The sequence below is a fragment of the Bos javanicus genome, chromosome 17 (genome assembly GCF_032452875.1).
Source record: "Bos javanicus breed banteng chromosome 17, ARS-OSU_banteng_1.0, whole genome shotgun sequence".
NCBI lineage: Eukaryota > Metazoa > Chordata > Mammalia > Artiodactyla > Bovidae > Bos > Bos javanicus.
Genome location: NC_083884.1, coordinates 6,929,556 through 6,949,532, shown reverse-complemented (window position 1 = coordinate 6,949,532; position 19,977 = coordinate 6,929,556). Strand labels below are relative to the sequence as shown.

At 41.8% G+C, this 19,977-nt stretch overlaps 1 protein-coding gene and 2 non-coding genes across 4 annotated transcripts in view; 1 reads left to right on the top strand and 2 right to left on the bottom strand.

The window, feature by feature from the left end:
• Positions 1–19,977, top strand: part of FHIP1A (FHF complex subunit HOOK interacting protein 1A) — a 301,594-nt gene that overhangs the window by 12,571 nt on the left and 269,046 nt on the right. The gene's annotated exons all lie outside the window — the stretch shown is intronic.
• Positions 1,893–1,966, bottom strand: TRNAG-UCC (transfer RNA glycine (anticodon UCC)). Its single transcript has one exon. It is a non-coding gene; the product is annotated as a tRNA-Gly (tRNA).
• Positions 13,045–13,149, bottom strand: LOC133229330 (U6 spliceosomal RNA). The gene has a single exon (XR_009730553.1). It is a non-coding gene; the product is annotated as a U6 spliceosomal RNA (small nuclear RNA).

Sequence of the window (19,977 nt, the reverse complement as noted above, 5' to 3'; positions counted from 1 at the left end):
GGATCTGGTAGCCTCAGGTTGACTGGTTCGAAGGGGTTGGTTGAAGAGTTTGGACTGGTCTGATTGGGCATAAATCCTGAGAATCGACATCAAATTGACATAGTTATGTTGGGTCCTGCCTTTTGTTCTTTAAAAATAGGTTTCATATTGTAGATGGAGTATTTGAACTGGTAACTTGAGGACTAAGTGGAGTGTACTTGAGAAGTTACCCTCATTGAGTCAGACCAGGGTAGTCTTAATAGTCAAGAGGCAGATATCTGTCTAATACTACCTTAAAAAGGTGTTATCAAGCACTTACCTTACTTTTCCTGTTTTTTAAAAAACCAGTGCTGTCTTTCAGAGGAACCAACAAGTGTTTTGCACAAAAGCCTGATTTTTAGAATTCCAACTCATAAGTGCAGAAGGAATGACATAAAGAAAATATTATCATTTTATTACCTGTAATGAAATAACAGGAGAAGGCAGTGGCAACCCACTCCAGTACTCTTGCCTGGAAAATCCCAAGGATGGAGGAGCCTGGTAGGCTTCAGTCCATGGGGTCACGAAGAGTCGGACATGACTGAGCGACTTCACTTTCACTTTTCACTTTCATGCATTGGAGAAGGAAATGGCAACCCACTCCAGTGTTCTTGCCTGGAAAATCCCAGGGACAGGGGAGCCTGGTGGGCTGCCATCTCTGGGGTCGCACAGAGTCAGACACGACTGAAGCGACTTAGCAGCAGCAGCAGCAGCAATGAAATAACAACCTAGGGAATGATTGTCAGTGACTCCTGAAACTTAGGTCAAAGGGCAATTGGGAACTTTATAATTGATAACATCAGACAGAGAATCCCTGTACCCACTGATCAGTGTTAACGTTACAAAAAGAGAAAAAAGTAAATACGTGCCCCCTAATTGGATAAAATAGGAAATATATAGAACCATTTGACATTACTTATCAAAAACCTGAATATGATTCTAATTAAGACTTTGTTTCTAACTGCTAGTTTATAAGAAGCACAGGAAAAAGGGGACCATGTTTAAAAATATCATGGAGATGTGATCAGCCAAATCCAGAATGTAGATATATCTGCAGAACAAGTTATTTTGTTTGTTCAGTAAATAAATGGCAAGAAAAACAAAAGAAGGAAGAACTATTATTTTTTTCCCCAAAGTCAGTGTCAGATAAGTGTTTTCATTTATTATATTTGAAAAAGTTGCCTGAGACTTAAGAGACATAAGTATTTTTGTATCTTGATTTGGCTAAATCACCACAAAGTTATAAATTATAAATATGAAATTAAGGCAATTTGGGAAATTTAAACTCTGGATTTAGACACATTAAAGGACTTTAACAAAGGGAATGATCATGGTATTATTTTAAAAAAGAGTATTTCTTAAATATACATAATAAAAAATTTTCAGTTTGTATAATATTGTGTTAGTTTCCTATAACTATGGTAACATTACCACTGACTGGGTGGATCAAACAACAGAAGTTATTCTCTCATAGTTCTGGAGACTCGAAGTCTAAAGTCAAGGAGTAGGCAAGGCCATGGTCCCTGTGCGATGCTAGGGGAGAATTCTTTCTTCTTCGCTGGAAGCTGTCCTTGGTCTGTGACTGCATCTCTCTGTCCCACCTCGCTTGGCTTTCTCCTCTTGGGATGTCTGTGTCTTGTCTCCTCTCCCTCTTTCCTATAAGGATACATGGGATTGCATTTAGGACTTACTTAGATAATCCAAGATGAATTCCTCCTTAAGACTGAAAGTTAGAGCTATATTTTTTCCCCTATATAAACTAATATTCAGAGCATCTGGGGATTGGGAAGTGACATATCTTTGTGGGCCATTTTTTTCTTGACTCAGATATGATGTATGATTTGGGCCATGCCTTGAGGTGTGTGAGATCTGAGCTTCCTGACCAGGGATTGAACCTGGGCCCCCTGCAGTGGAAGCACAGAGTCTTAACCACTGGACTACCATGGAAGTCCTGAAATTTGCTTTAAACAATCCAGCAGAGGCAAGAAGTGGGAATGGCAGGTTGTGAATAGCGATACATTGTTAATTGCTGACCTGAGTGATGGTAGCTCATCATACATAAAAACAAACAGAACAGGTAAATCAAAATGCCTTAGTGTCAGTTCCTTTCAGAATTTGGAACGTACGTATCAAGCCCTGATAAAGAAAAACTTCATATTTTTTCTGTTCATAAAACTTAGATATTAGGGAATTCCCTGATGGACCAGTGGTTCAGACTCTGTACGTTCACTGCTGAGGGCCTGGGTTCGATCCCTGGTTGGAGAGCTGAGATCCACAAGCTGCAATGTGGGGCCAAAAAAAGAAAAAAATTACATGTGAGATGTCTAATATCCTTGTTAATCCTTCAAGTTTTCACTACCCTTTTGGATGTACTTGTTTGCACTTCTTAAGAAAAGTAAGGGTGAGTGAATATCCCTTCACTTGGAATACAGAAATTGTAAGACCTGAGTCTTAGATAAAAACCCACTTTACTCTTCCTCACTAAAATACTGGTGAGTGCATGAAGCAACAGTCAGCTTGGGAAACTCATGGGCCACGTGACTTATCATGACACCTTTGTCAAGCAGGTAAAATCACGAAAGGGTCAACCTTTTTACTGGAGGGCTCGCCTTTCAACTGTGTTTTAAGGTGATCATAAAATGTCCAGGTGAGCAGCAAACTTGGCATATCGAGTACGCTGGCAGAGCTCAATAGTAATAAATATTTTTCTGTGAATTACTTTTTTAGTTTTGTAAGTCTTGAGATTTTAATTCTTAATTCTAATCTACTTTGTTTTTCCTGAAAAGTAAAAGATAATGAGATTTTTCATGATTTCTCTTCTTTACCTCTGCTGGAAAGATTTCAAGGCATACATTTAAAAACAACCACAAAGAGCTGTTGTTGCATATCAGAAGTTATATTTCTGTGTGTCCAATTTAGCTTAAGTGTGTTATAAAGTATAGAGACTGTCAAGACTGTGTTTTAGGTGATTCAGGTTACTTCACATATACTTTAGTTGCTTAATGATTTTTTTTAAGGAAAACAGAAATTCATATGCAGAGTCTGCAATCAAATAATGCCTGGGTTGTGACTTAAGTCACCAAAAGCAGTATTTTTAAATGTCAGTTTATCAACATGCTGTAGTTTTATATTCTTTCTTCAGTGATTTTTATATTGAATCTGTTTCTTTCCAAGTTGAAAACTGTATTTTCAAGGAGTGGTGTAGAATCTAATTGCAAAATCTCAAAGTTAGACTGTCTTTTTTTTTTTTTTAGCTCATGGCATTAGACTTTAGCTGGTACATTTGTTGTTGATGCATGAGACTACTAAAACCCAGATCCCCCTGTATGTTTGTTCTGAGTATGGCCCAGATTGGCCTGTGTGCATCAAACACAAGAACAAGCGGCAAATTCAGTACAAAACTGGACTTTTTGTGTATTCATGGAGTTTATAAGGGTGACTGCATTTTGAACTTTATACCATCTTATGGGGGCTTCCCAGGTGGCTCAGTGGTAATGAATCTGCTTGCAATGCAGAAGTCTCAGGAGATACAGGTTTGATCCCTGTGTTGGGAAGATCTCCTTGAGAAGGAAATGGCAACCCACTCCAGTATTCTTGCCTAGAAATTTCCATGGACAGAGGAGCCTGGCAGGCTACAGTCCATGGAGTTGCAAAGAGTCAGACATGACTGAGCATTCACCACCACACAGAAAAACCCGAGTGCACTTTTGGCTGACCCAATACATTGCTATGACATGGTAACTAACCAGGCCTACTGGAAAGCTGCATTTCTTTGGAGGGTATGGATTAGAAGTAGCATATCATAGTAAGATAGATATAAAAATGATTTTTCCATGTGGGTGAAATCATTCAGTTTAGTTCAGTTCAGTTGCTCAGTCGTGTCTGACTGTTTGTGACCCCATGGACTGCAGCACACCAGACTTCCCTGTCCATCAGGGAATTACCAGGGAACCAGTGAAATCATTGGTGAAAGAATAGATTTAAATCACTGCAAGCCTCTTGGGCATTCTGGTTGCTTACTAAATGGTTTATTATAAAACTTGATGGTGATTATTAAATCTCTCAGCCATTCCCTCCTTTCAGAGTTATAAAATCACCTGATTTATGTACCCTGTAATAAAAGAGAAATGATGTAGGGAAATCATTGAGATAATGGTTTACATTTCACTTGATATAGTATCATGAGAATCTGTTCTGCATTTTTTAGTGTGTTTTTGTGCAAGAAAAATATTTACTCAGTAATAAGGTATGGGTTTTTTATTACCCGGGTGCAACTCAGTTTTTCAGGAACATGCATTTTTACATAAAATGAAATACTTCTTAAGTCTTGTTTTTCTCTTTGTTATTTTTTCTTCTTTATATAAAAGATAAAATATGTGGGATCTGATTGAAAAAGAACTCTGACATTTGCATTGTGTGTTTTGGTTTGCAACTGATTAGCAAATAAGGAGGAGAAGGCAATGGCACCCCACTCCAGTACTCTTGCCTGGAAAATCCTATGGGCGGAGGAGCCTGGTAGGCTGCAGTCCGTGGGGTCGCTAAGAGTTGGACACGACTAAGCGACTTCCCTTTCACTTTTCACTTTCATGCATTGGAGAAGGCAATGGCAACCCACTCCGTTGTTCTTGCCTGGAGAATCCCGGGGATGGGGGAGCCTGGTGGGTTGCCGTCTCTGGGCTCGCACAGAGTCGGACACGACTGAAGCGACTTAGCAGCAGCAAATAAGGAATTCTTAGGCAAAACGAAAGTATTATCTTTGAGTAAATAACAAATACAGAATACCATCCTAACTTTTACTGCTTTTACATCCAGTGCCTCTCAAATCCACCCCTTTCTCTCGTCTGTGTTATCTCCACCCTCTCTTGTAGATTATTACAGTATCTTCTTAACTGGTCTTCCAGCTTCTCTTCTGTCCACTCTCCAGTTGGGTCTTTACTCCAGCCTTGGTGATATTAAATAATGTTGATTTTATTGTGTCTCTTTCCCATCCTCCTTCCCATTTGAAAGTCCAGTTGAGGCCTCTCGTCACTCTTAAGGTAAGTGAAGATCCTTACTGTGTGCCAGGCTCTGTGGAGTCCAGCTGACTACCTTGCCAGCCTCATCCTGGACCATTCTCTCACTAGTATTGAGACACTTCTCGACGCTAGTATTCACACTAGTATTCATGCAAAACTAGTATTCCCACTAGTATTCACTCAGTGCTAGTGTTCTCACTAGTATTTACTCAATACAGGCAATGGCACCCCACTCCAGTACTCTTGCCTGGAAAATTCCATGGACGGAGGAGCCTGGTGGGCTGCAGTCCATGGGGTTACAAAGAGTCACACAAGACTGAGTGACTTCATTTTCACTTTTCACTTTCATCCATTAGAGAAGGAAATGGCAACCCACTCCAGTGTTCTTGCTTGGAGTATCCCAGGGACGGGGGAGCCTGGTGGGCTGCTGTCTATGAGGTCGCACAGAGTTGGACACGACTGAAGCGACTTAGCAGCAGCAGCAGCAGCAGCAGTATTCTCACTAGAATTCCCTCGGTGCTAGTATTCCCACTAGTATTCCCTCGGTGCTAGTATTCCCACTAGTATCCCCTCAGTGCTAGTATTCCCACTAGTATCCCCTCGGTGCTAGTATTCCCACTAGCATTCCCTCGGTGCTAGTATTCTCATTAGTTTTAAAGTAGTGCTTTAGCACTGCAGTCTTTCTTTCATTTCTTAATGTGCCCATAGTCTTAAAAAAACAAAACCAAACCACAGAGCCTTTGCACATGCTGTTCATGCTACTTGAAACATCATTCTCCTCTACTCCACCCAGCCTCCATACCTTTCCCTTCATAGTCTCTTTGTTTAGTTAGTTAACTGCTGATTATCTTCAGTTCAGATGACATCTCTGGACCTCCATGGTGGTGCAGTGGATAAGAATCTGCCTGCCAGTGCAGGGGACACAGGTTCGATCCCTGGTCTGAAAAGTTCCCACATGCCATGGTGGAGCTAAGCCTGTGTAGCACAACTCCTGAATCCTGAACTCCTGGAGCCTGTGCTCTGCAAGAAGAGAAGTCACAGAAATGAGAAGCCTGAGCACCACAGCTGGAGAGTAGCCCCCTGCTTGCTGCAACTAGAAAAGGTCTATACACAGCGACATAAAGAACTGGCGCCAACAGCCAAAACAAAAACTGCGTCTTCTTAGAAAGCCTCTTTACATCAGCTGGTTCTCACTGTTACAGGCTTGTTAAAATAACAAGGCGGCCAATGGAGCCGCTCCTGCCCAGGTGCTCCATCTGCAAACTGACACTTAGATGATTCCAGTGTCCCTTGCTCCTTGGAAGAAAAGCTATGACAAACCTAAACAGTGTATTAAAAAGCAGAGACATCACTTTGCCAACAAAGGTCTGTGTAGTCAATGCTATGGTTTTCTCAGTAGTCATGTACAGATGTGAGAGTTAAACCAGAAAGAAGGCTTGAGTGCTGAAGAATTGATGCTTTCTAATTGTGGTGCTGGAGAAGACTCTTGACAGCAAGAAGATCAAACCAGTCAATCCTAAAGGAAATCAATCCTGAATGTTCATTGGAAGGGCTGATGCTAAAGCTGATGCTCCAGTACATTGGCCAGCTGATGTGAAAAGTCAACTCACTGGAAAAGACCCTGATGCTGGGAAAGATTGAGGGTGGGAAGAGGAGGGGCCAACAGAGGATGAGATGGTTGGATGGCATCATTGACTCAGTGAACATGAGTTTGAGCTAACGCTAGGAGATAGTGAAGGACAAAGAGGCCTGGCGTGCTGCAGTCCAGGGGTCACAAAGGGTCGCACATGACTAGCGACTGAACAACAACAACAAAGTGTCCCTGAAACTGCTCTGCTTGACCAGGAGCCCAGGGAGCATGACCAGTGCATCAGTCCACAAGCGCCAGGTCAGCTCTGAGACTTCCTGCTGCAGACGAGGGTGACTGCATGGCCCTGCATGTCACTGATGTTTCCTGTTTTTCCCTTCCTTGTTCTTCATTCTCTATCCTGTGAAAGCTTCCAGTCTTCTGCCCCATTTTACAGTTTCCACAAGGAGACTGTCCACTTCATGAAGTGTTAAATAAAGTTTGTTTGTATCATCTCACTGTCTTCTTTAGTAATTTTTAATAGGTTTTTGCATCACCCTGTGTCTTTTTTTTTTCCTCCCATTGGATTGACTTAATGGTTATAATTTGTGTGCTTCTGTAAATCATCTTCATGAGGCAGGTAGAGAGGCCTGCTCACCATTATCTTCCTAGGACTTAGCACAGTACTTGGCAGATACTTAGGAGCACTGTAAATATTTGTTGAATGAATGAATAACGTGAAAAAATGGAATCAGAGATAGCTGTTACCTAATTAAGTAAACGTACAATCCCAATACTAAAGACATCCTAAAAAGCAAAACATGCTCTTCAAAGAAGTCATCTAGGGAGGTTGCCTGCTTATCCCATAGCTGCTGCTCTTACAAGGGGAATTTAGAATAGTTTTAAAGAATTGTCTTTGGAAGTAGTTTTCAAGCCACATAAAAAAAGCACTTGTTCTTTTGATTAAAAATAATGTCCAGCTTAGTGGTTCCCTTCATTTTTTAAATGTATTTCCAGCTCACAGATCTCAACTTCCACTTTCAAAGACCCAGATTTGTCACAGTTGAAGTTTTCAAAAAGGTGTTATATACGTAAAGGCAGCCTTAAAAGACTTGCTAAGACATCTTGAGCATTGGTGGGCATTTTTGTGATGAGCATGTAGTCTTTGAAGGGACTAATATTCCTGTAGACGTGTGGACTTTGGTGTTCTTGTTAACCTTAATGAAGTTGCTCTTGATGCTGTGCGGATGTCTCACTTTTGCTTCTGGCGGTGAGGAAGGGGGATACATTTTACTCTCAAGTCGTTCACTTCATCCTGGTGCCTCCCATCCTCCATGGGCAAAACACGTCTTGCAATTTTTTTGTTTTATACCAGCAAGTATTATAATAGGGAACTGAATTAACTATTATCAAGTGTTTTAAATTCCTTAGATGTTGAGTTCTTTGTTTCGGAAAAGTCCCTGTTAGTGTGAAAGATATCAGAACTGCAACCACGTTCTTCCACTGAAAAGTATCAGGGGTTCTTGCCAACTTCTGCTATTCAAGATTATTCAATATTTTTGTTAATTTATCTTTTTAGCCCCTATGCGTGCATGTGTGCTTAGTTGCTTCGGTCGTGTCTGACTCTTTGTGACCCCATGGACTGTAGCTTGCCAGGCTCCTCTATAGGATTTTCCAAGCAAGAATACTGGAGTTGGTTGCCATGCCCTCCTCCAGGGGAATCTTCCTGATGCAGGGATCAAACCTACATGTCCTGTATTACAGGCAGATTCTTTACCTCTGAGCCACTGGGGAAGACCTTAGCCACTATCACTTAGCGATTTTCAGGAGACTTAAGTTCAATGCCTAGGTCAGGAAGATCCCCCAGAGGAGGAAATGACAACCCACTGCAGTATTCTTGCCTGGGAAATCCCATGGACAGAGGAGCCTGGCAGTCCACAGGGTTGCAAAACAGTCGGGCACGATAGAGCGACTGAGCACACATGCACTCATTGCCCCTTTACTTCCTGATTTTGGAAGGAAGTAGCTTTGTGCACTTTCTCTCTAACATTTTAAATCAGTGTGGATTTTTAAGTGGGAGTAACTGAGTTAAAATAACATGTCTGTGATTTGAATCTCTGGGAAGGCTTTTGGAGATACTGAACTGATAACTGCAGCTATTAAAGATTATCTTAAAGCAGGACATTTATCATAGCTCCATTCGGGTCACCATGAGCGCTGTGTTTTTTAATTGTTCACTTTTGAGAAAATGCTGTCAACTCAGTGCAGTATAGGTGCTCTCAGAAGAGTGACCTGCTCTGCGAGCTCACAGGGTGGCAAGCCTTAGCTACACAGCTGGGAACATAAGTTCTATTGACCTTTTATTCTCAAGTGTTCTTGTTTTCCCCTGAGCACCAGAGATTTGGCTTTCATTTGCATTTTGTTGGGTTTACTACTTGCCAGTAAGGGCTTCCATTTTCATATTGCTTCTGTGCTGGCAGCATTTATTTATGCAAATATAGTTTTATGCCTCCAGTACAAATATTTTCTTTGCCTGGCAATAGTATCAAGGTTTGTTAGAGAATACTCTTTTGAATTTGGTCTTTTAAAGGGTGGTTCTATGTTAACTGTCTTCTGTGGCAGTTCATTGCTTTTTATTAAATGAGGATCTTGGAGACCATTTAATGGTCGTACAGAAGACTTACTGTGTTCTCTGCCTGTCTGTGTGAATCTCAGTGAATCCCATCTTGACTGAGTCATAACCTCATACCTGATCAGTGACATTCATCTGTATGATTGCTGACTAACCACTCCCCACCTCCCAACAGAACTGCCCCCCAGAGGGATTTGAGTGCATTTTGATTGAGATGCACTTACATTAACATTAAGCTCTTTATTATTATTTTTAAAACTAAATCATCCCACCTTAAGCTGGGGTCATGGTACTGTGTACTGTGTTTAATGGGTACAGTTCTTGTTCTCATCACTTATCTGATTGCTGTGCTGTTTCCTGTGTGGGAAAGAGAATTGCCCTTCAGGTGAGGTAGTGCCATTCTGGGACATTATGATGCCATGGCTCTAGGAAGTCTTAGGAATGATGGCACTCATGTGCTCAAGTCACCTGTGCTCGCAGGATGAGTGCTGAAGGACTGTAAGGGTATGAAAAATTGATGGAGAATTAATACCTTGTAAAGAAAATCCCCTAGGGCCTCCCCAGTGGCTCAGCGGTAAAGAATTCACCTGCCAGTGCAGGAGACATGGGTTTTATCCGTGGATCGGGAAGATGCCCTGGAAGAGGAAATGGCAATCCACTCTATTGGATTGCCTGGAGAATTTCATGGACAGAGGAGCCTTCTGGGCTACAGTCTGTGCGGTCACAAAGAGTCGGACACGACTGAGCAATTGAGCACCTACACATGAACAAAGCCTGTACTGTTTTAAATAATGACCCACTCAAGCTCAGTGTATATATATTAAGATTTTCTAACATGAGTTAGAACCATTTAAGACTGATAAAGAAGGGGTAATAGAGGACTTAGGACAGGCTGTTCATTTAGCTATGAAGTGAGTAGACTGCTTTGCATGAGAGGTCCTCCTGGCCTTCTAAGGAGGAAGCTGAAGTGAAGAGAGGTTCAACAGCGTGCTCAGAGTCATAGAAGTGAACAGAAACAGAGCCAGGACCCCAACCCAGATCATTCTGACAGACTGCTGGTGATCTTCCCTCTGCAGTGCTGTCTTTCCCCTGGCATCCTGTGTCATAAGAAATAAAATGAGTTGTATTTTATTTACTTATTTTTTGGTTGTACTGCACTGCACAGCATGTGGAATCTTCATTCTCTGACCAGGGTTCGAACCTGTGCCCCCTGCATTGGAAGCACAGAGACTTAACCACTGGATCACCAGGGACGTCCCTGGATTCTCCTATATTGACAAGAGGAAACAAATTCAGATTTAGAACGTACAAGCTCAAGTAATGTATTAATTTATTAAATCATTTGTTCAGAAATCTACCAAGGTGTTCATATGTGTGAAGTACCATGTGTGTTAGTTGCTCAGGTTGTGTCCGACTGTTCGGGACCCCATGGACTATAGCCCTCCAGGCTCCTCTGTCCATGGAATTCTCCAGGCAAGAATACTAGCGTGTGTATCCATTCCCTTCTCCAGGGGATCTTCCTGACCCAGGGATCAAACCCAGATCTTCTGCATTACAGATGGATTCTTTACCATCTGAGCCAATGGGTTTCCTATAAAGCACCATGCTAGGAGCCAGAGTAGGATATCAAGATCACCAAACTGTCAGAGCTTGTAAAATATGTTTAATAATAACTTTTATATACAAGACAGAATTCATTCAACAGTCTTTGGGGGAGGGTCACTGTGGTGTTCTAGGACTGGCCTAGACACTTGGGATCATTCAGCTGTTTATCAATTCATGCTTAGCCTTGGATCACCTAGTCTGTGCCCGACACTGTTGTAGATGCTGGGAAGAAAGATGAGATTAACGCAAGCGAACTGTGTTCTCACTTAGTACGTTCTAGTGGGAGAGACACACAATAAATAAGCAAGAGAAGACTTGTTCTGCAGGGAGTGGAGCTTGGATGGTGTGCGGATAGCTGGCTACGTTAGATTGCAGAGATAGATAAGATTTGATCCTTGCCCTGGAGGAGGCAGATGCGTAAACAGTGAACTACAGTAGGATCAATATGTGCAGTGATTCACGTAGGAGCAGAACGCTGTGGGTGACTGGAGGGATGTGAAATCTGAGGGAGGATGGGGAGCTGCCCGAACCAGATGTGTTTTTGGGATGGTGACTGTGGAGCAGCCTCAAGCATAGGCTAGACGGGGAGGGACTGAGGATAGGACGTGCTAATTCCTCTCTGGGCTAAGAGCCCTAGATGAGTGCAGGAGGACGGAGAGGAGCAAGTGTTACTTCTCACAGAGAGAACTACAGAAGGCTTCCTGAGTGAGGTGACATTTCAGCTTGATCTTTAAATATACAGATGTGAAGGGAAGGGCGTCTCATGGGTATACAACCACGAACAAAAGGGAAGATCCAGCTTATAGCAGGAGTGGCTAGACTTAAGGGCCTATAGACTGGCTGGAGCAGAAGCTATGTGAGAAAGAGGGCCATGGGGGCTTAGGTAGACAGATTTGCTTCAGGTAAGCGGAGGGAACCTGCTTCAGGTAACCTGTAACCGGTTACAATTTCATTTTTTTAAGTGGACTGACATAGTCACAACCTTAGGAACATTCTTCTGCAGTAGCATATATGAGAAAGTGGAGTGGAGAGAGAGAGAGCTGGGAGATGATTCAGGAAGGCATGTGATCTGATGACCCTGAGGTATTGGGGATATGATCTAGAAAAGTGGGCCTGGGACTGGATTAGAGAACATGGACAGGTAGAATAGTAAGGCAGACTACTGATCGGACGTGGGCAGTTAAGGAAAAGAAGGAGAAGACTGATTGCAAGGATGTAAGCCCAGAAGACTAAGAGGATGGGATTTTTTTTTTTTTTTGCGGCAGGGTTGGGGGGGAGCGAGGGAGGGCACAGTATAAGGAATGCAGAATCTTTGTTCCCCAACCAGAGATCAAACCTGTGCCCCCTGCAGTAGAAGCACAGAGTCCTAACCTCTGGACTGCCAGGGAAGTCCCGAGGATAGGGTTTTTATGACAAGCTGAGGATGGCAGAAGGAAAAATGTGTTTGAGGGGTCAGATAGCTAAGATTAGTTTGGGACTTGTGGAGTTGGTACTGGTGGGACCTTGAGGTAGGAATGTCAGATAAGTAAATGAAGATAGTACTTTAGCTCTGGGTTGGAAGGTGTAGGTGGGAGTGGTAATAGAAAGTGAAAGTGAAAAGTGGTTCCATTTGTGGGCTAGATCACAGTGGCCAGGGACTGACTTGTTCAAAGAAAGGAGGTGAGGATGGAAACTTAGGAGCATCATAATTTTGGTGATTTATTTTAATTTTTGTTCTTGCACTTTAGTGCTAATAATCTCCTAAACTACACTGTTGGACTTCCAGCTTTTTACTCTCAGCTCAGTCTACTGTATTGCTGGGAAAATTTGGGCTCCTGGGCTATATGATCTTGATTCCATTGTAGAATTTGGTTTTAATCTGGGACAACATAAAAAAAACAAACCAGCTTTGTGACCTTATTTGAGATATTGGGAAATTTTTCCATCATGTCTTTCTGTGTCTCCTAGAGCAGCTGTTTTACAGCAAGTGTTTGGAAACAGCTTTGCTTCCCTGGAGGAGTAGAAATGTTTTTTCTTCATAGAAAATCATATAACTGATCACATTTACTTTTTCATCTTGACTGCTAGGAAGCACTCAGATTCCCTGCTTAGCTGTAGTCACTGTGTAGGACTCAAATAGCTCTCCATATCTGAGTTCTATACCAATATCTCTTATGCCAGGCACAGTCTTCATTTTCTTCTCTAAGCATTCCTTGGTCATGAATCTTTAAAAATATCATTGGTTCGCAAATTTGTGTGGCATCCCTGTGCAGAGGCCATGCTAATCTTCTCTGGATTGTTCTAGTTTTAATGTATGTGTTTCCCAAGTGAGCTTTGCTTGGTCATGATTTTTAATTTCCTTCTGTAATACATGCATTTCTCAGACCATCTCATATTCTTTGTAGAATGAGATGTGCATGCATGCTAAGTCACTTTAATCGTGCCCAACTCTGTGTGACCCTATGAACTGTAGCCCACCAAGCTCCTCTGTCCGTGGGATTCTCTAGGCAAGAATACTGGAATGGGTTGCCATGCCCTCCTCCAGGGCATCTTCCTGAACCAGGGATCCAGTCTGCGTCTCTTAGATCTCATGCATTGGCAGGTGGATTCTTTATCACTGGCACCACCTGGGAAGAATGAGATGAGGACTAAATAAATAGTGCAACTATGCTGTTCACTATATGAATGAGTTATACGTAGGGTGTTATAGGTCAGTACGTAAATACACTGACTCATCACATTTTAAATTTATATGTTCTTTGTTTTCTATGAACTTTGTCTTAATTGATAGCTTTTTTAGGCAAATGATACATATAGTCGCAGACAATAAAACTGTCAGGCGAGTGTATGCTCCTTGGTTCTTTGTCTTGTCACAATGATGATTCGGAGCAACGGACATTAAAGCCCTCGGCGCGTCACAGCTCTCTCAGGTCTTGAACAAACCGTGTCATAGCTCTTAGGCAAATCAGTGTTACAGTTCTGTTTTATTTAGAAGATAGCAGGAGAATCCATCCTCAAAGAAGAGAAGAGAGTGGAGGAACGTGGGGGGAGGGGGCGTGGGGGCAGTGGGGAGAGAGAGAGCAAGAGCGCTTGGCTCCTCCTTTTATATGTTTTCTTCCCCCTGGGCCGCCCTCTGCAAATTAGGCTCAGCCAGGAATGCTGTTCTACCTGAAGTCCTCACTTTGGTCCTCAGACCTTTCTTTGACCTTCCTTTGTTCTATTTTTGCAGGCTTTTCCCTTCTTTGTCTTTTGAAAGTGAAAGTGAAGTCGCTCAGTCGTGCCTGACTCTTTGCGACCCCATGGATAGTAGCCTGCACCAAGCTCCTCTGTCCATGGGATTTTCAAGGCAAGAGTACTGGAGTGGGTTATCATTTCCTTCTCCAGGGAACCTTCCCAACCCAGGGAAGGTTTTAGCCACCGCCATTTTGGACTCTTTTTCCCTATTCTTATGACCAACCTAGATAGCATATTAAAAAGCAGAGACATTACTTTGCCAACAAAGGTCCATCTAGTCAAGGCTATGGTTTTTCCAGTGGTCATGTATGGATGTGAGAGTTGGACTGTGAAGAAGGCTGAGCGCCGAAGAATTGATGCTTTTGAACTGTGGTGTTGGAGAAGACTCTTGAGAGTCCCTTGGACTGCAAGGAGATCCAACCAGTCCATCCTAAAGGAGATCAGTCTTGGGTGTTCTTTGGAAGGACTGATGCTGAAGCTGAAACTCCAATACTTTGGCCACCTCATGCAAAGAGTTGACTCATTGGAAAACACTCTGATGCTGGGAGGGATTGGGGTCAAGAGGAGAAGGGGACGACAGAGGATGAGATGGCTGGATGGCATCACCGACTCCATGGACGTTAGTTTGAGTGAACTCTGGGAGTTGGTGATAGACAGGGAAGCCTGGCATGCTGCAATTCTTGGGGCTGCAAAGAGTCGGACACGACTGAGCGACTGAACGGAACTGAACTACCTGACAAAACTAAATGAAAAATGATGTAACAGCAGGAGCCAAGTTCATGTGTAAATGTTTGCACACTGACCCTCCACTCTGCCTCTTGATGAGTTATTCATTTCCAGGTGAATGAGTCTTTGTAAAATTGTTGGAAGTTTTGGTCAGTCTTTCGTAAGTTGTAATAGTTGTTTCATTTGGAAACTTGGAGTTGATGTTATTAATGGCCAGGGACTAATCGTTGAAATTTGAGCTGATGTGATCTAGTAACACTTTTATTTCCAATCAATGTGTGCAAATCCTGCCTCAGAAGACTGGATATTGTTCACTGTTGAGCAATGAGCAGGTCACTGGGTGGGTGAAAAGAATTGACTTCTTTCTGCCAATCATTCCTGAATTCTGTGCTCTAAAAAAAGGTCTTTTCTTTTCTTTTATAGGAGGAAACTTTTGCTTTCAGTCATTAGATCCTTTATAACAAAAGTCTTTTAAATTAAAAAAGCCAAGTAATTAAGGGGTATCTGTGATTATTAAATTTGCCCTGTGTAGCCTCCAGCAGAAATTCACCGCCCCGCTCAACCCCACACACCAATTTTATACTTGACAAAGTCTCATCCATACCTCAAACAACCCTGTCCTTTCTTATAAAATGGGAAAGCTATGAACCTATGCTGAGATAAATTTAAGTGGTACAGAAAACGAGAAGTGAACGGCAAAGGAGAAAAGGAAAGATATACCCATTTGAATGCAGAGTTCAAAAGAATAGCAAAGAGAGATAAGAAAGCCTTCTTCAGTGATCAGTGCAAAGAACTAGAGGAAAACAATAGAATGGGAAAGACTAGAGATCTCTTCAAGAAAATTAGAGATACCAAGGGAACATTTCACGCAAAGATGGGTTCAATAAAGGACGGAAATGGTATGGACCTAACAGAAGCAGAAGTTATCAAGAAGAGGTGGCAAGAATACACAGAAGAACTCTACAAAAAAGATCTTTATGACCCAGATAATCATGATGGTGTGATCACCAGCCTAGAGCCAGACATCCTGGAATGCGAAGTGAAGTGGGCCTTAGGAAGCATCACTACAAACAAAGCTAGTGGAGGTGATGGAATTACAGTTGAGTTATTTCAGATCTTTAAAAGATGATACTGTGAAAGTGCTGTACTCAGTATGCTAACACTTTTGGAAAACTCAGCAGTGGCTACAAGACTAGAAAAGGTCAGTTTTCATTCCAATCCCAAAGAAAGGCAATGCCAAAGAATGCTCAAACTACTGCACAATTGCACTCATCTCACATGCTAGTAAAGTAATGCTCAAAATTCTCCAAGCCAGGCTTTAGCAATATGTGAACCGTGAACTTCCTGATGTTCAAGCTGGTTTTAGAAAAGGCAGAGGAACCAGAGATGAAATTGCCAACATCCCTTGGATCATAGAAAAAGCAAGAGAGTTCCAGAAAAACATCTATTTCTGCTTTTTGACTATGCCAAAGCCTTTGACTGTGTAGATCACAACAAACTGTGGAAAAACCTTACCTGCCTCCTGAGAAATCTGTATTCAATTTAAAAAGCAACAGTTAGAACTAGACATGGAACAACAAACTGGTTCCAAATTGGGAAAGGAGTGTGTCAAGGTTGTATGTTGTCACCCTGCTTATTTAACTTCTATGCAGAGTACATCATGTGAAATGCTGGGCTAGATGAAGCACAAGGTGGAATCAAGATTGCTGGGAGAAATATCAGTAACTTCACATACACAGATGACACCACCCTTATGGCAGAAAGCAAAGAACTAAAGAGCCTCTTGATGAAAGTGAAAGAGGAGAGTGAAAAAGTTGGCTTGAAATTCAACATTCAGAAAACTAAGATCATGGCATCCAGTCCCATCACTTCATGGCAAATAGATGGGCAAACAATGGAAGCAGTGAGAGCTTTTATTTTTTTAGGCTCCAAAATCACTGCAGATGATGACAGCAGCCATGAAATTAAAAGATGCTTACCCATTGGAAGAAAAGCTATGACTAACCTAGACAGCATATTCAAAAGCAGAGACATTACTTTGCCAACAAAGGTCCATCTAGTCAAAGCTATGGTTTTTCTAGTAGTCATGTATGGATGTGAGAGTTGGACTATAAAGAAAGCTGAGCGCCAAAGAATTGATGCATTTGAACTGTGGTGTTGGAGAAGACTCTTGAGAGTCCCTTGGACTGCAAGGAGATCCAACCAGTCCATCCTAAAGGAAATCAGTCCTGAATGTTTGTTGTAAGCTTAAGCTGAAACTCCAATACTTTGGCCTCCTGATGGGAAGAAATGACTCATTGGAAAAGACCTGATGCTGGGCAAGATTGAAAGCAGGAGGAGAAGGGGACGACAGAGGATGAGATGGTTGGATGGCATCACCAACTCAGTGGGCATGGGTTTGAGTGGGCTGCAGGAGTTGGTGATGGACAGGGAGGCCTGGCGTCCATGGCTTCCCAAAGGGTCGGACATAACAGAGTGACTGAACTAACTGAACTGAAAACTTTGCTCAGTTGCTTCAGTCATGTCTGACTCTTTGTGACGCTATGGACTGTAGCCAGCCAGGCTTCTCTGTCTATGGGATTCTTCAGGCAAAAATACTGAAGTGAGTTGCCGTTTCCTAATCCAGGGGGTCTTCCTGACCCAGGGATGCAATCTGCACCTCTTACATCTCCTGCATTGGCAGGCAGATTTTTTGCCACTAACACCACCTTGGAAGAAGTGGTACAAAAAACTTTGTAGAATTAAGGGAATATCAAATGAGATATTTTTAGGAACTTTGTCTTTTAAAATAGTGATTCTAAGAAATGTCACTTTTATCTGTTTCAGCTGATGACCTACTTTCTATTTACATGTCAAATGTTGACATCAGAATATCTTTGTGATTCTGTTTGCATAAGAATAAATGAATTCAGTTAAATAACACAGTGGTTTTTACATATTTAGACCCCATGTCCAGGTGGTGCTAGTGGTAGAGAACCTGCCAGCCAACGCAGGAGATGTAAGAGACGTGGACTCAATCCCTGGGTGGGGAAGAGTCTCTGGAGAAGGGCGTGGGAACCCACTGCAGTGTTCTTGCTTGGAGAATCCCCATGGACAGAGGAGCCTGGTGGGCTACAGTCTATGGGGTCACACAGAATCGGACACAACTGAAGCGACTTAGCACGCAGGCACTCATTCCCCCCAGAGAAATGCAGTATTCTCAATGTGTCAGTCATGTGTCAGGATCTTCTGCTGGTGTGGAGTTTGCAGTCATGGTTGAGCTGAACCTGCTCTTCTGCGATGCATCAGTGTTTGATTTCTTAGTCTTCATTAGAGCTTCTCAGCCCTCATCAAACTTACCCTTATTTATTGTAAAAATACATCCTTAGGATTTTTATTACATTGAACAGAATCCTCTCTCAGTAACCATAGGTTGAATTGCTTTCTAATCTCAGTAGCAAAAATAGTTGTTCTTTCCCTGAGCAGCTGGTTTATTTTTACCCCGGGGACACTGAATCTTATAAGAGATCATGTTTCCCTCTACATGTTGGCTGCAGCCAAGCTCAGAGTCCCTCCTCCCCCTTAAATGTCTATTAACACCTTAATTCAGGCTCTGCTTATACCTTGTGGCTACAGTGCTGGCCACAAGTGGTATACTTAGCTAATCCTACTGGTTTTAAAAGCTGTTTGAAGACAAGGATGCTGCTACTTTTGTTTATTTTCTTTACAGTGTTGTCCCAGTGTCTGGCACCATCTGGCACTCAAATAATAGCCATTACTAGACCATTCAAAAATAGCTTCACGTTGGGCCCTCCGTGGTGGTAAAGATAAGGAGAAAGGAATACGTAGTGTGCAGGTGGAGGTTCTGAAATACGCCGAGGAGTAGAGGGATTGTATGTTTGAAAATATGGCGCCATGAAATAGGATCCTTCTAAGTATGAGAAAGGAAATGGCAATCCACTCCAGTATTCTTGCCTGGAGGATTCCATGGACAGAGAAGCCTGGAGGGCTACAGTCCACGGGGTTGCAAAGACTCGGACACGACTGAGTGACTGTCACTCACTCACTCAAGTGTGAGAAAGAATGTTGAATTTAGGAACCAACACGTGCTGCTTTCCTCTTTGTGTTGCACCTGAATACACTGATGTATCAAAGTTGAGAGCCTGCCATCTCCCTTACCTTGCTCCAGTAAGAAAGATAAGTTCTCTTCTCTCACAGGAAAAAGATAAGGAGTTAGGAGAGGGACAGTTTATCAGTAAAGGATTAGAAGTTGCTCTGAGATCTATGCAGACAGATGGTGTAGATGTACCTACTGTGCTTTGCAGATTACATTACCTCTGAAATGGTTGTGAGCTGTAGCCAGTGATCCATGTATTCAACTATTATTCTTGATGATTAAATTCCAGTACAACCAGAGAATGTAGACAGATCCATGTGGTGAATTGTAGTAGTATGTGACATATAGTAAAACTCTAATAAGAAAGTCCATTGAAATGAAAATGAACTGAGTAAACTGAAGGCAAAAAGATCATCAGCTTTGGATACAGTGTAACATTTTATTTTATAATTGAATTTGCAAAATCTGTATTTGTATTGAGGAAGGGAAATTTTGTTTTTTAAAAATTTTTAAATGTGTTATATTCTATTACCATGTTATCACATGTTGTTGGTAAGCATCATGATTCTAATTTTTCTAAAATCTAATCTAAAATTTTAAACATCACATGCTAAGGGAAAGAACTTTTTTCCATTGTATTTCTCTCTCCCTTCCCTTTCTCTGAAAAACCAAAGCATAAGTTTTGTTTAAGTGAAACAAAAACAGGAAAACCAGAATTTCATTTCTTAAAAACTTTGCTTAAGGTCTTGAAGTAATTTCTTTGAAGTAGTATTTAGTTGAAAACATATTGTTGAGGACCCTTTTTTTGAATTACCGAAATACCAGTTTCTCAGCATAATATTGATTATATTATATAGTATATATTATATAGTATGTATATTATATTATATTTAAAATTTCCTTTACTTCCAAAGCACATTTACTTCAAAGGAAGCTTAAATAGTTGCATTGTGACATAAAAATATAATCTAATTCTGCCAAGCCCCAGTGAAAAATCTTGTTTTCAGTTTTCTAATTAGTGGTAAGAATTATGCTCTATGAAGGTATGCATAAATAATTGAAGGGGTGACGTGGTGTTAAAGCTACTCACTGTGGAGTCTGACTG